Here is a 12,276-nt window from a genome sequence, read left to right as displayed (position 1 = left end):
GGTTTCACGCAGTGAACACAGGCTGGCTTTCCCCAAACAGGGTTCACTCTCTACATTATATACCAGAATTAAAAATAACAGCCCAAACTTATCCCCACTGCTGTTTTTGTCTTGCAGTGGTACTCCACCGATTACAGCAGAGTCCTATTAGTGTAAAACTACAGTAGCGTGGTGGGAGATCAGGTCTAATATCTGTATCTGCAGATGGATAACACCGCATTCATACCTAAGTTTCATTTCTTTGTTTTGCCCCCAAGGCTGAATTTCACATTTGTACCTCCTGGTGGCTTGTGCAATTGTGTAAAGGTGCATCTAGCGAGAGAGCTGCCAACTGACAACACGTCTGCAGAGGCTTCGCGTGCGCGGGTGCTTCGCCAGGCGCGGGAACACATCGCCTCCCGCAACCGTAAATTGAGCTCATGGAGGCGCAGGAACAGTTGTTCCCGGCATGTTTGAAGAAAGGGAGCTGCAGTCTTGAATCGCAGCGCTTGTCTGCGTTACAGCCTCGGCAGCTTGCAGCCCTGGCCTCCCACTAGGCCAGGGACAATAAAAGCAAAGAAATAGCTCAGAATCTATTTACCTATTCCTCCGAAGCAAATGTGGAAAACACACCATTATGAGCTTACACACATTCCTTTCTAAATGCAAAAGCTTGTTCATGCTCCTACTACTAAAACAAAATGAAATAGAATGGGGACAGGGAGGTTATTTCCACCTCTCAAGGTGCCAGCATTGGCACCCAAAGTGGAGGGCAGGGGGGACAGAGTGTGCACCCCACAACCACACTCAGCCGCCCTGCTCAAGCTTGCCCTCCTGGCTAGCTGAAGCAGCAGGAGAAGGGAAGAACAGTATCATTTAGCCAGGTGGACCAGAAGCCCTGCTAGATCAGCCAGAAAAAATTGCCTGTTTAAGCCTCACACTGATGCACAGTCCAACACAGCTGGTGGGCACACATCTGCACTGGCCAGGGGGCTTGGACAGCAGGTGGGTTTGATTTTTTTAAAGAACAGTGTGTGTTGTAAAGCTGTTTTGCCATAATACTACAAAAAAAAGCTTCATCAAATGGGAAAGTAACATGCCCAAACAATACTGTTGCATCTCACTGCATTTTAGTGTGTTGTTTACATCCTTTCCTTTCCCAAAAGCTGAGCAGTTGGAATAAACAATCTGCAGATTTGTTGTTAGAGTGGGGCATTTTTTTTGAAGATTACATAGTCCTGTTTTCACCAACTGTAAACTAAGGAGAAAGCAAGGAGTGAAGTCAGGGGACTTCTTTTTCTTTCCATCTCAGGATTTCAGGACAGCTATGCCAAGCAAGCTAGCAGTCTCCAGGAAAGCCCTGCTGAAGCTGGCTGCTGCCACAGGTAAACAAGTTTTTTCACTTTCAGCTTCAGCCCACCCTGAAGAGCTACACCCGCCAGCTGAGGCACTTTAAAGGCCTTTGCCTCCCAGGCTTTTCTTCGGATCCCTTTCTGCCCATGCATGGCATAACTCAGCTCTGAGCTCCAGCCAGGCTCAACAGGCAGCAGCTGAAGCCCCAGCTCACTTTGGGATCTCTGTTCCTGGGACAGCAGCAGGCTTTAGTGGGACTCTTCAAAGCAAAAGGTGCCTGGGAGACAAAGGCCTTAGTTTTTTCCTCTAATAAATACTGCTCCATCCATAATTCACATGCAAAAATACTGTTTCTCATCTATTAGTGCAGGCTCTCCTGACATCTGTACTCCTGCTTTATGTAGAGGCAAAAGCATCACGGCATCACAGGATCAAATTCCTTTAGCACACCTGCAGCAACCTCAGCTGTTTCAGCACTCACATTATGACATGAATCACTCCACAAGCCTGCACCTAATTATCAGACTGTCTATTTTGATATATTTTATCTTTCATGTACAATGCCAAAGAAGTTCTTTAAAAATACATTCCAAATATTCTTTCATTAAAAAAAAAAAAGAAAACAAAACAAAAAAAAACCAGCTTTCTTGTCTAGGACTAAAGTTCTGAAATAGCAGGAGTAAGTGGACCAGATTATTTTAAAAAGAAGGCATGCTAGTAACTACAGAATTGGCTTAAAGAGCTTAATTCTGTCAGCCAGGGTCAAGCAGAATCAAATCCTGATTTCTCCATAAGATCTTTTAAATATCTCCAGAAAATCCAGCACATAACCTTTTTACATTAAGTGCTTTCCCAGCACACCAGACCAGCCTGATGTAGTGATCACACAAGAAGCAAAGCAGACAGACACTTGTTTCCAGGAAACATAAAGATACTAAGAAAAGCAGCCTTTTTATTTTTGATTTGAAATCAAAGTGATTACTGAGTACTCTGCAACTTCCAGATTTAGTGCACACAAGGGAGTTCATTTTGAGAAGGCAAACAGGCAGCAGGTCAACACAGAGTTAACTCAATAAAATAATAATTTCTACTTGGATAAACTGACCTAGTTTTCCCAGACTTCTCCATGAAAACAAAGGATGCAACTTGGACATGAGATGACATCTGAAAGGGAAGCCAAGGGCTGGGCAAGGAGACTGAATTCAACACACAGCTGTTCCTTCAATGAAGGTGGTGGTCCCCAGTCGGCACTGGAAGTGACTACCCAGCACGGATCATCTGGCATTACAGGTGGCTGCTAACCCCATTGTATCTCATTGATGCTGATGACAAATCTTTCACATCTGTCACCAGTGTGGGATTGGGCCCTGAACTCGTTGCACACAGGCTGGGTGCCTGTGTCCAGCTAGGATGGTCTTCTCCAAGGCTGTGGCAAGTGCAAGATGAAAGATGCACTAACAGAAGGGTTTCTATGAGGTCCTCAGGATATTGTTCTAGGGTTACAACCCCCACGGGAAGCATGAGCTAAAACCTCAAGATTTCCAAAAGCAGAGGTTTATTCAGTTCCTAAAAAAGCTGATGAACATCCACCTGCCCATCCAGCTGCAGAACTGCCCAGAGCACCAGGCTGCACACAGTACAGCCAAGTCCCCCAGGGTCTGGGATGTACAACATGGAGGACAGGAACAGACAAGGCTCCTTCCTGGCCCCCCCTTGTAACTCATCCCGAGGTTCTGTAAATCTGAACACAACAGACAACTCTTCATTTTGGGATTCAACCCAATGTTATTTTCAGCAAAGCTCTGTTGTGCTGGAACACCTCCAACCAGCTCAAGTTAAACAATTTGCCCAGAGAAAATGTTCAATGAAGGGGAAACATAAAAGTATGCACAGAAAGAGGCCTGAGTTCCCCTCTTTTCTAATCCATCACACAGCATTAGGGATTAAATACTCATTAAAAATATATATAATAAACTGTTAAGACAGGGTATCTAGTGATTCCTCTTAATTGCCTCATTTTTCCCACACCCTGGTTTCTAGGGAGTATTTGTAAATATTCCTCCTCCATTAGTGCAAGGCCCCTGTCCCAGAGGGTTACCTCCCTGCCTCACTCCCCCAGCCAAGAAAGAAGACTCCAAACTCATGGGTTTATACTGTGTGCCCTATGAGTGGCAGCTGATATGCCTGTGTAGTTTATGTATGTTCACACTTTACAATGCCTGAGTTCTAGTAGGAATAATGTTCCTAATAAACATGTGAAATAGCTGTAGCTGACTCAGAAAACAACAGGAAAAGTTGCCAAGAAAAAGCTTTGACTCTCTTTTGAGGACAAACAGGATTTAAGCCTTCTTCAGAACTAAAGGAATAAAATATTTATGTGTATTCTCCTCTGTCCCTGTTTACTTTTCCCTGTGTTATGAGAGAGGTTTGAACATAATAGGGCTTTTTCTTATTAACAACTATCCTCTTGCTTCTATTTATTGTCTTTTTATTATTTTCATTCCTTTTCCATTTAAAATTATTTTCTGTATGTTCTGATTTAATAGCAGTGTTCACCTGAAGAGGCATCCAAAGAAGGAGCAGGGGGGAAAGTATGCATTGAGCTTCTCTTCCAAATTACTGAAAGGGAAAATCAAATATCTTGTAAAAAAGTGCTGTCAAAAGTCTCTTATGAACTAACAGTCACTTGTTCCAGGGATATGGATCACTTGGGTTTGATCCTGGAGCTATTCAATGGGATGACCAGATGGTGCAGCAGAGTACAATGTGGACTACAAGACCAAACACACACTGAGCTCTGGACTTCTTCACCAATCTTCACAAGACTCCTAATTGGAAACATGAGAGCTCCCTGCCCAAAAGCAGCAGCCTGGTACTGTCAGAGAGCAACTTAAGCAACTTAAACCTAATGCTTCATCTTCCAGCATCAACAACTTTCCTGTATCAGAAAAAAAAATCATTCATTCTTGAATGAAATTTCAGATGTGATGCTTTTTGAGTGTCTTTTCCCAGTTATGTCTCCACTACAATCAACACATACCATGTCACAGCTCACGTAGAAGAAGAGCTATGGCAAGAAAGACACAGGAAAGATAGTCCTTGCATGAAGGACAGCTATGGTGCAGTGAGGGATGCTGAACATGTGAGGTGCAGCAGTTCAGTGCATAAGGATATTCACTTACTGCTGATTTGTCCTCCTGGGCTGATGCCTCCTCTACTGGTGTCTCCAGCTTACAAAATGGCTAAGAGCTGTGCAATGCCACTATCAGCCTTCTTGAGAGAGAGAAGAAATTCTTGTGTATTAGCCAACATACTTAATTTTTAGAACTATAAAAATTAGATCTCAATCTTTGCCACTGAAACATTCTCTAGAAGTACACAGTATGTAAAATCACTGTACTTCATAAGACTACATGTAACTTGTGGATTCTGGGAAATGTAAAACTCCCCATAAACGTCAGGATTTCCTGGCAATTTCCATTTTTTATGCCTCTCTTCCATTGTATTACTATTTCCATGATGCAAATTGTAAATCAGCTTGTTGGGAGTTAAGAACAAGGAGAGATGGGAGGAAGAAAAGTATTTGCAGCAGCACCCATTGCACCAGGGCTGAGTAACAGCAGAAAAACTTGTTAATGATGGAAACAGGAGGAGACAGAGCAGGTGAAAACAGTGCCCCTGGATCGACCAGGGTGTCAAGGAATGATGTCCTCTCCTGCTCCTTCAACCATGCAGTGACATCTTCACTAAAGCCACCAGCAAAGCGAATGGAGCTCAGCTCTCTGCCGGGGACCTGGCACCCCCCAGCTGTCTGACAAATTGTGTGTGTGCCTGCTGCTGAAAGTGTTTCTAAAACACTTTCCTTTATCACCCAGTATCATTCAACGTTTTAATATTGTAGTATCTCTGCAATGTTTTAATCTATCCTCACTGCTAAATTTTCCTATTTAATTTAAGGCTTTTTTTTCCCCAAGCTCTCAAGTTTTACAGTAAAGAGTTTCCCAGATTCAAATACATCAAGTTCTGCCTCCAAGAAAATACTTAGGTGGAGCATCCACCTCCTTAACATAGGGGAAAAAAAAAAAAGTAAAAATGCACAACACTATCTCCCAGTAATCCTTCTTCCTCCAAGTTTAAAGACAGCAAATGTTTAAAAATGTAATGCATTGAAAATGATAAAAATGTAATACGCTTTGTTAGTCTGTTATTGTCAATGGTTTGTAAAGTCCTCCCTCAGAGGATTGGACTTAAATCATTCATTAACTTGAAGCTGATTGCTTTGTCCTGCAAAGGGGAAAGAACATGGATTTCTCAGATGTAACCCAATTTCCTAACAAAAACAACCTGACGAAATTCAGTTACCAAAACGATCTATCATACCCTAAACAGAAGTGTAAATAAATTAAATTACAAAATGAGCTCCTACACCAAAGTCTAACTTTATGGAGAGTTTTAAAATTAACATTTCACTTGCTTCGAAGTTTGAGGAAAAAGAAAGAAAGAAAAGTAGGTCAGCATGTTTCCCCAGCATGTCTTTCTGACTCCATTAAAACTGTCTGTCAGATGACTAACCATGCCTGTAATCCAACTAAAAGCATGTTTGCTTTCTGTTGCACTTTTTGCCAGGGGAAAGGAAGAATTCCACATAGCTTTAACTCTGAAATTCAGGTAAATGTCTCCAAAGTCAGACAATTTCCTCACATTTACTTACCAAATTTGTTTATATCAACAACAAGCAACTGGTTATGGATGCATGGCACTGAGAAACGATCCCACAGCTCATTAAATGCCGATCAGCCACAGGCACCGCCTGTAGGGCTTTAAGCTACAACTTGTAGAAGTCAGGTTTCAGAGCTGTTGTCTGATTGACAGACTTTTCATGAGACCTAGATTTCAACATTTAAGAGCTTTCAGAAACAGGCAAGTGTGCAAACAAATACTGGAGTAAAATAAGATGGGGCAAAACCATTTCTATTCATTTTGGGTTAGAGGACATTAAAAATTCCAACACCTTATGATCTTTCTTTTTCCTTTTATAGAATTGGCAGCTGAGTGTTATTTAAGTTTGGATAGAAAGGGTGCTATTTCTACTCCTTGTACACCATCTACTTTAAAAAATCCTTTACACTTTCCACATGAGCGCTGAAGAACTGGAAATTAACTGTTCCGATGTATTTTAAAACGAGCATGTGATACAAAGTCAAACTAAAAACAAATTGAGGCTATTTTTAGAGCCCAGTCCTAGGGCCAGCACCGCAGCAGGAGGAGCTGCAACGTGTCAGCCGGCTTATCGCAGGCACGGCAGTGGAAAACTCCCTCTACTCGAACAATTCATCCAGCAGATGAAAGCAAGAGCCTGACAGCAGCAGAGGGAAATCCACGGCCTCGTCTACTTATGGAGAGATCTTCCTAAAGTGTCTTTGAGCGCTTACTGGTTTCTGAGTGCCTGCTTTCCATCTTCCACACCATCAGCACGGGAGCTGCTCTCCGCAGAGAGGCCAGTGAAAGCTTTGCTTCTTGGCCCTTCGCAGAGGCATCTACCCTGTGCAAGACTGTCTCCAGTAAAGCGATCACCAGGAAAACAAAAGTCTGCAGATATAAACCAGCAGGAAGAGATACACACTCTCCCATTTGTTTCTTCTGAGGAGAAGGACCAAATAAGCCTCTCCTTTGATAGAGAGTCCTTCAGGAACATTCGGGTTGCTGCAGTTCAGACTTCCCAGAACTCTTGGGAACAATTTACTGCATTTCTCATGAACCTTGGCTACTGTAGATAACATTTTCAGGTTGGCCTGACAACCAAATAAGCCATGTTTAGCTTCAAGGCCCAGAACACTGGCAATTTGCTTGTTCCCAGACTGATATTTATCTCATTGACGTTTCTCCATCTTTCGGATTCAACATCCCAAAATAAAAAAAAAAATAAGGGGAAAAAAAAGAGCATTCAAAGGGAGAAAAAAGATACCAGAGAAACCACAGGGGCCAATAGAAAGCACAAGCCATACAGCACAATGGCAATTAGAAAGAGAGATGCAAAGATGCCCCGCATCCCCACACAACAAAATGATCTGAATGAGGAATAGGAAGCAGTGAACTGAGTGCATAAAGGAAGAATGGAAGCTCTGAAACAAAGCTTTTGAGGTCATGGGATTGGGGTCTCAGCAGTTATGTCCGCATGACAAAGCAAATGTGGCCTCAGCATCATTCTTAGGAGAGCAAGGACTGGGAAGGGACTGGCTACCTCCAGGTTTCCCATCTGCTCTTACAGCAGCATTGCCCGGCACAGGACAAGGCAGAAAGGATAACCCAGGGTTTTCCTTGCCACGAAAGCAGATGGGATACTAAACTGAAGAAAAGGCAAAGGTGACCTGCAATGGCAACACAAATGCATAGAGCCAGCGTCTTTACATGTACAATTTGGAATAATGCTAGAAACCCAAGTAGGGGATGAGAAATAACAGAAAAAGGCTAGAAAAAGAACAAGATCTATGTTGAGAAGTGATTTTGTAAGAGATACCTGCCCAAAATGCCTTTTACTGGGAAACTGATGGAAAAGAAAGCATCTGATGATTCCTAAAACACCCCAAAAGTGTAAAATGAAAACTAAGACCAGTGTCAATGCCAACTGTTCTCAAGAAAAAGCCCCATCTCCAGAGAAGCACTTCCTCAGAAGGTGGCACATGGCAGGACTGACACAGAAACCTGAGCTGCAAGCACCAACAGACACACTATGGGCACCTTTAAAATAAGGATGGCTTCAGCAAGGTCTGTGGACTTTGCTAGAGCACAGAACAGTAGTGAGCACTTCTCTGGAGTGTGCTGCAGGTCTAAGCAGAAATTAGACTGTGTGTGCATTATGCTTTTCCCAGGCTCTAGTTACCTTAAGTTTCACCTGTAACGAAAGAAAAGTTACTTGTACAAAAACTCTGTGCCACTCAGCTGAGTATCTTCCACAGGACATGATTGAGAGCCTTTCAGAAAGTCCTTTCCTAAAGCACATCTCTTTTAGAGCGTGGTTGCGTGTGGCAGTACAAATGATTAGTGTAATAACTTTAGAAGTGTCACAAATTTAATAAAACACCTTGTTAAGCAAAAACGTAAGAAAGGCACACATTTACAGTCGTCGGGGACTAGGATTGATGGATGCAGACAAAGGCTGCAGAGAGCACACAAGCCCTGGTAACTTCTGCCAGGATCTGTGTTGTCATAGAGACAGCAGAGAGCGTTGAAAAGTTCACAACGGTAGCTATACCTTAGTGAATAAGTCTTAATGTAACTTCCAGCTGAGGACATGTAATCAATCTCTGTATGAGCTTATTGAAGGAATTCCCTTTATGCTTACTCAGTCCTCAAGAGCCCAAAATGAGGGAAAATATTTTAAAATATATATTTTACTACTTTTGAAGACAAGCCAAGCACTTCTTTTGGACTGGGAGAGTAGGGATGGTAGTGGCAGGAAGATAACTGTTTCTTTTGAAAAAGAAATTATGTAAAACATGAAAAACTTGATATTCAATTAAAAAAATCCCCAAACACTAGCACCAACCAAAAGAAAAAGCATAGAAATAGTAATTCTAGAGCAGACGGGCAAGTTTGGCCACACGCAGCAGTTTCTTCCCCTTTCCCCAGACACTTTCCTGGCAAAGGTGGTTGTAGTCCTGGCATTTCACCGCTTCTCTTCTCCTGTTGGGTTCAATCAACTCATCCCCTTTTACACTGCAAAACACAGAACTTTCCCTGTTCTCTCTTCCCTCTTCATGCCTTCCTCCTGGCATCTCCCTCTCCAGTGGCATTTGACCCCTGCTTTACCTTCCTCAGGGCAGCAGCACCCCATGACCTTTCTCGGGTCCCTGCCTCGGGCCCTGTCCCACCACTTGGGAGGTATGGGACACTGCAGCCCACAACAAGCAGCACAGAAACATTGCCAGGGGTTGTTTATTGGCTGAGGTCTTCAATTCTTAGCTTACACAATTATGGGGTTTCTATGCAAGGAAGGGGGAAAAAAATTTCCAGCACTAGCATGCTGCAGTTTAAAGTTACAGCTATTTGAATAATGCCTGAAAGGCAAGGAATAGAAGAAAAAGAGAACATTAGGACGCTATTCTTACTTTTCCCTAGCATTTTAGGATACAAAGATCAGACTAATTACCAGACAGTCTTGAGCTGAGCAGGGTTCACTAACCACACTCTGCTTGAGGAATTAGGAGAGTATTTACTTAGCCACATCATGAAAGGTGCCAATAAATTGTTCAGCTGGAGAGTTAACATAATAAAAAAAATCATTTTTTATGTTATTTTCTTTAGCAGTTTATTAATTGCTGCCTGAAATACTTTTCTGAAACACAACGAGCTGCAAATGAATTCATGGGCTATTAATCTGCTGTACATGGCACTGGAGGGAAAGCTCATTAGGTGAGTTGATGCAATTACTGCTATTACATAACCATCTTCACAGAACATAGAGTAAATTATGGATAATAACATTCAATCTAAGTTGCTCCTTTAAACATTAAAGCTGGCAAGTGAAAGCTATGCAAAATCAGGGATAAAGGCTAAGACACAGAAGAAGCAGACCCCAAAAGGAAAAAGGAAAAGCAGATCTGCTTCCTTGAAGACAAAAAAAGATGTGAAAAGCAAGAGATGTTTGTTTAACCATGGGAAACAATGCACAACAAGCAGAACGTAGTTCTCTACAAGAGAATTTTAATTGTATGTAGATAATTTTTAGCCACCCAGCATAACAAAGTGTGCATTATCACTGGCAGAGCACAGGCTGACACTAGAGCACTGTGGTTTTTATTGCAGGGAAGACCCTTCCCCATTAGCTTTGCTGTCATCTTAAAACAATGTCCCCACCAGTGATATTGAGAGTATGGCATTAATTTTTAAAAGTTCCCAATTTTTCAGCTTTAACAAAAGAAATTACAAGATTTCCTATCTAATTAACAACTGAAAAAAATCTTCAAAACAATCTGTTCTTAAAAAGCAAAATTAAAAATATGTGATCTTTATGGCTTGGGTATAGCTACCCCACTAACTATATTCTCCAATTCTTAATTTAATTGGCCTTTTCACAGTTTACATCTTTCTACTTTCAAACCACTTACAATACAAGGTCTCCCAGCCCCTGTGAAAATACATAATTTTCATCTCAAGATAGGAAAGACAGAATAATCAGCTTGTAGGGTTTAGAGAGAGGAATTAGTCCCAGAACAGAATTGAGGGGTTTGTGATTTCTACTCTGATATTTAGTTCCTGCCTCTTGAGAAAGCAAGTTAACAGGCAAGGCAACTACTCTGGAATTTTTGAAAAAGCCCCCAGCCACTCTGTGGTATTTAGGCATCCAGTTAAAAATCTAGCCTGTAGCAAAGCAGAAACAATTCCTAAATCCAGTGCTTCCTGCTGGCTAAAAAGAATAAAACAACCCCGGTTCAGTTCTGACTAACATCTAAATAAAGATTGCATGCATTCTAATTAGTTCACTTTAAAATGACATCAGTGAAATCTGCATGAACTTCCCAAATGCAACTATGCAGACTAGCCCTCCACTTAGCCACTCATTGTGGATGGAATCATGCTTCATTAAAGAGACTGAAGAAATTAAAGAGAAATAAAAAATACAAACATGACAGTTCCTCAAGTTGATGTTTCCTGCTGGCCAATTTCAACTAGAAGGAAAATAAGTAAATCTATTCACTCTATTGTTCAGTAGCAGAATGTAATCACATGTTCCAAGAAGCATGAACATTTAAATATTATAAGACTCAAGTCTGTGACAAAGAGTAACAGACATTTCTGGGCAAGTTAAAAAAATCCCCAACAAATACAGAGCACAGAAACCAGACTCTCTCCTCTTCATGATAATTTCCCTGCATTCCCTCCCTTCCTCCTTCCGTTCCTCCAGAGAGGTTAATTGTAAGCAGATTTGCAAATCTGAACATTGCTTCAGTGCACTGAAGTAATCTGGAACAATTCTGGGCCTTTATAAACATAATTTCACTCTATTAGAGCTCACTGCAGACAAGATTTATGCCAGTATAAAGAGGGCTTCTCTGCATCACACCCTAGTACGTGGGCTGGGTTGTGTCTGAGGGGACCGCAAAGATCATCAAATACAGTGACAGTCCCTGCAGCCTACACAGTTTATGAAAAAGGATGGAAGTTGAAGAGCTGCTGGGCTAAGCTGGGCAGTTGCACCAGAAGGGAGCTCCATTTTCTTTCCCCTTATACCCTACAAAAAAATCCAGTTTAGGCTCTCTTTATGAGCAGGCTTCACCTTACAAAGTGACTGCTGCAGCATCCTGCTTGAAAGAGTCCATTCTTGTGGGAGAGTTTTGCCCAGCTTCCTGCGTGCTCCCTTAATTGCAGGAGGCAGCGCCGTACGTGTGACCCCTCGGCAGCTCCTGAGCACCCAGGCAACAGCGAGCTGCTGGCGGGCACCTGGGGTCATGCCGAGGATGGGGCTTCAACAGCAGCCTAGAGATCACGTAATAGAAGGGCAAAGGTTAGTTTCCTAAGGCTCTCCATCACATAATGAGCCACTGTCAGCCTTAGTAGCTTTCTCACTTCAGCAGCAGCAAGAAAAGAATCCTGCACGATCACCGTTTGTCTCGACGTGGTGATTCAAAACACCAAACAGACTGGGAGGCTACGAAGAACAGAAGTGGTTTGGAATGGGGTCCAGAGCCTCAGCTGCACCCACCCTGCCCTAAGCACTCTTACAGGAGCTGAGGTGGGACAGCCATATAACAATGCCCAAACCTGATGCGGTGCTGGTGGAGGGACTGGCTTCAGGCCCTGAACCGGGAGCTGCAGCTCAGGTTTCGGGGACAAAGCTCTGGAGTTTCTGAAGCAAGGGTATCTGATAAAAGACAGCAGGGTTTTATTTCAAGCTGTGTTTTGTCCTGTTGGAGGATGATAAGGCAGTCATCACTAAGTCGTTTC

General features: G+C 42.5%; 1 protein-coding gene across 5 annotated transcripts in view; it reads right to left on the bottom strand.

Moving 5' to 3' along the window:
• The window catches only part of RARB (retinoic acid receptor beta), a 312,141-nt gene that overhangs the window by 30,452 nt on the left and 269,413 nt on the right, over positions 1 to 12,276 (bottom strand). The gene's annotated exons all lie outside the window — the stretch shown is intronic.

Source organism: Molothrus aeneus, chromosome 1 (assembly GCF_037042795.1).
Source record: "Molothrus aeneus isolate 106 chromosome 1, BPBGC_Maene_1.0, whole genome shotgun sequence".
Lineage (NCBI taxonomy): Eukaryota > Metazoa > Chordata > Aves > Passeriformes > Icteridae > Molothrus > Molothrus aeneus.
This window is presented reverse-complemented; position numbering and strand designations above follow the sequence as displayed.